Genomic DNA, 4,323 nt, shown 5'->3' on the forward strand with positions numbered 1-4,323 from the left:
TTTGAGTCCTTTCTTTTTCTGGTGAGTCTGGCTCTGGGTTCATCAACTTGTTTACCTTTTCAAAGAACCAGCTCCTGGTTTCATTGATCATCTGTATTGTTTTTTTAGTTTCTATGTCATTTATTTCTGCTCTGATCTTTATTATTTCCGTTTTTCTACTTCCTCTGGACTTTACTTGCTGTTCTTTTTCTAGTTCAGGGGTCGGGAACCTCTGGCTTGCAAGCCAGATGTGGCTCTTTTGATGGCTGCATCTGGCTCGTAGACAAATCTTTAATAAAAAAAATAATAACGTTATAAATATAAAACATTCTCATGTATTACAATCCAGTCATTTCCTACTTCTCATGTTCATGGTTGCGGGTGGCTGGAGCCAATCACAGCTGTCCTCTGGGACAACACTAGATTTTTATTGTATAATGCGTAACATACATGGGTTGTTGTGATGGCTCTCACGGAATTACATTTTAAAATATATAGTGTTCATGGCTCTCTCAGCCAAAAAGGTTCCTGACCCCTGTTCTAGTTTTTTAAGTTGCAGGTTTAGGTCGTTTATTTGAGCTTTTTCTAGCTTCCTAAGGTATGCCTATAATGCTATGAACTTCCCTTTCAGGACTGCTTTTGTTGTGTCCCACAGATTTTGAGCTGTTGTATGCTCATTTTCATTTGTTTCAAGGAATTTTTTTATTTCTTTCTTGATCTTATTGTTGACTCATTTGTTATTTAATAACATGCTGTTTAGTTTTCAAGTGTGTGAGTGTTTTTCAGTTTTTCTATTGTAGTTTATTTCTAGTTTCATGCCATTATGATCAGAGGAGATGCTTGATATAATTTCAATCTTCTTAAATTTGTTGAGAGTGCTTTTGTGTCATAACATGTGGTCTATTCTAGAGAATGTACCATGAGCACTTGAAAAGAATGTATATTCTGATGCTTTAGGGTGAAAGATTCTGAAGATATCTATTAAATCGAGTTGATCTAGTGTGTCCCTTAAGTCTGCTGTTTCTTTGTTAATTTTCTGTCATGAGCATCTATCCAGTGATGTTAGTGGGGTATTGATATCCCCTACTATTATAGTATTGCTGTTGATCTCATCTGTTATGTCCATCAAAGTCTGCTTTATATATTTAGGTGTTCTTATATTAGGTGCATAGATATTTATAATGGTTATCTCTTCCTGTTGGATTGCTCCCTTTATCATTATGTAGTGACCTTCTTTATCCCTTACTGTAGTCTTTATTTTAAAGTCTATTTTGTCAGATATAATTATTGCCACCCCAGCTTTTTTTCATTTCCATTTGCATGAAATATTTTTTTCCATCCTTTTACTTTTAGTCTATGTGTATCTTTTGTTTTGAGGTGGGTCTCTTGTAGACAGCATATGTACAGGTCCTGTTCTCTTATCCATTCAGCTACTCTATGTCTTTTGATTGGAGCATTTAATCCATTTACATTTTTTTTAAAAAAATGGAAACAGGGAGAGACAGTCAGACAGACTCCCGCATGCGCCCGACCAGGATCCACCTGGCACGCCCACCAGGGGGCGATGCTCTGCCCCTCCGGGGCGTCGCTCTGCTGCGACCAGAGCCACTCTAGCGCCTGGGGCAGAGGCCAAGGAACCATCCCCAGCGCCTGGGCCATCTTTGCTCCAATGGAGCCTTGGCTGCGGGAGGGGAAGAGAGAGACAGAGAGGAAGGAGGGGGTGGGTGGGGAAGCAAATGGGTGCTTCTCCTATGTGTCCTGGCCGGGAATCGAACCCGGGACTTCTGCACGCAAGGCCGATGCTCTACCGCTGAGCCAACCGGCCAGGGCTAATCCATTTACATTTAAGATTATTATTGATATGTAGTTGTATATTGACATTTTTTCCTTTAAATCTACAATAATTTTTTTACTAGATTTTCCCCCCTGCTTTGTTCTGTCTACAGCAGGCCCCTTAACATTTCTTGCAGCACTGGTTTGGTTGTGATAAATTTCTTGAGGTTTTTTTTTTTTTTTTTTTTTTGGTCTGGGAAGCTTTTTATTTCTCCTTCAGTTTTAAAAGATAGCCTTGCTGGATAAAGAAGTCTTAGTTGTAGGTTCTTGTTCTGCATTACTTTGAATATTTCTTGCCATTCCCTTCTGGCCTCAAGTGTTTCTGTTGAAATGTCTGATGTCATTCTTATGAGGGTTCCTTTGTAGGTGATTGACTGTTTTTCTCTTACAGCTTTTAGTATTCTTTCTTTATCTCTTAGCTTTGGTATTTTGATTATGATGTGTCTTGGTGTGGGTCTTTTTGCATTCTTTTTAAATGGGATTCTCTCTGCTTCTTGAAACTGTGTGACTCTTTCCCACATCAATTTAAGGAAATTTTCAGCTATAATTTTTTCAATCAGGTTCTCTATTCCTATACTTTCTCTTCTCCTTCAGGAATCCCTATAATGTGGATATTGTTTCACTTTGTGTTGTCACAGAGCTGTCTTAGAGCAGGGGTCCCCAAACTACGGCCCGCAGGCCACATGTGGCCCCCTGAGGCCATTTATCTGGCCCCCGCCACACTTCTGGAAGGGGCACCTTTTTCATTGGTGGTCAGCAGACACCGCAAAGTGCGGCATTGCTCACATACAGTACTACTTCCGGTGACACAGGATGCATGCATCACGGCTTTGGAAGTGTGCCATATCACTTGTTCTGGCTAGCAGTGACAAATATGGAACCAGACACTGACCTTCTCATTTGTCAAAAGAAGGCCTATAGTTCCCATTGAAATACTGGTCAGTTTGTTGATTTAAATTTACTTGTTCTTTATTTTAAATATTGTATTTGTTGCTTTTTTTTTTTTACTTTAAAATAAGATATGTGCAGTATGCATAGGGATTTGTTCATATTTTTTTTTATAGTCCAGCCCTCCAACGGTCTGAGGGACAGTGAACTGGCCCCCTGTGTAAAAAGTTTGGGGACCCCTGTCTTAGAGTTTCCTCAGACTTTTTGATTCTCTTTTCTTTTTGCTGTTCTGCTTTCATGCTTTCACTTATCTTGTCCTCTAAGTCACTGATTTGATTCTCTGCTTCATCCAGCCTGCTTTTAATTCCTTCTAGTGTAGTCTTCATTTCTGATATTGTGTTTGTAATTTCTATCTGGTTCTTTTTTTATGATTTTCGTGTCCTTTTTGATGTTTACAATTTATTTAGGTATTCATTAAGTCCATCCATTGTAGCTTTGAGATCCTTAAGCATCCTAACAATCATTATTTTATACTCTGCATCCGGCAACTTGATCACTTTTGTTTCATCCAGATCTTTTTCTGGGGGTTTGTTTTGTTGATTCATGTGACTTAAGTTTTTCTGTCTTCCCATTGTTTCTGTATGTGGTTTGTAGGCTTGTTCCAGTTGTGGTCTCCTTACCGAGTAGAGCTGCTTTGAAGTCTTGATTTGTTTGTTTTCAGTTTACTTAACTCAGTGTTAGGCTTGTTTACTGATTTAAGCAGGGGGCTTATTTGAAACTGTATCCAGGAGCGCAGTGGGTGTGACCTCTGAGAATTTGAAGGTGGGTTCTGCCAGCTGAACTTTGGGGGCAGGGCATGTTCTTGGCTTCAGTAGGAAGAGGTGTATCTCAGGTTAACCCTGAGACCTGAGTTACTGCCCCTCCACCCCACTTCCTGCTTTCGTCTGTGTCTTTCGCACTGTTTGAAGCTGGAGAGCTTTCTGGGGGTGGATCATCCAGAACCAGTTTAGGCCTTGTGCTGTGTGGAGCGATCAACCCCTCCCCCAGCTATGGCCACCTCCACACTGGATGAGTCAGCTTCTCAGGTCATCCCAGGCATTCCTCTGCCCATCACCATCTGTCTCACTCTCACCACTTTCCTTGTGGAAGTCAAGCCAGTCCTCTTAGCCCTCCTCACCCCTGGGGCCCCAGGCAAGTGGCTGTGAGCAATATTTTCTTCTCTGTCCCTTTAAAGCACCCCTGCCGCTACCCACACATAGTACTTTGCTCTTCTCCCCTCTTAATGCTTTCTTTCTGTCTCCTCCAGTCCCTGGATTTCTAGGCTGGGTCTCTGGTTCTGAGACTGAGGGCCTCCATCTCTCAGGTCTCTTTCCTTGTAATGAGAGCCCTTCTGTACTCTCAGCCTCAGCCTCCCCTCACTCCTGGAAGGAGGGAAGTCCCCACCATGCCCCCACACTCCCTACCAGGATTGGTGTGAATTTTTCTTTGCTCCTTGGTTTTTGAGACCTGTTATTTTAGTTCAAAGTTGGGTTTTCATGATGACTTTTCCTAAATTAATTTGTAATCCAGTTTGGTGGTGTGAGTGGGAGTCTGTGCTTTTGCCTACTCTGCTGCCATCTTGGA

General features: G+C 41.5%; 1 non-coding gene across 1 annotated transcript; it reads right to left on the reverse strand.

The window, feature by feature from the left end:
* Positions 1 to 1,733: 1,733 nt before the first annotated feature.
* On the reverse strand, positions 1,734 to 1,809 carry TRNAA-UGC (transfer RNA alanine (anticodon UGC)). The gene has a single exon. It is a non-coding gene; the product is annotated as a tRNA-Ala (tRNA).
* Positions 1,810 to 4,323: the final 2,514 nt, after the last annotated feature.

This window comes from Saccopteryx bilineata, chromosome 3, assembly GCF_036850765.1.
Source record: "Saccopteryx bilineata isolate mSacBil1 chromosome 3, mSacBil1_pri_phased_curated, whole genome shotgun sequence".
NCBI classification, from domain to species: Eukaryota; Metazoa; Chordata; class Mammalia; order Chiroptera; family Emballonuridae; genus Saccopteryx; species Saccopteryx bilineata.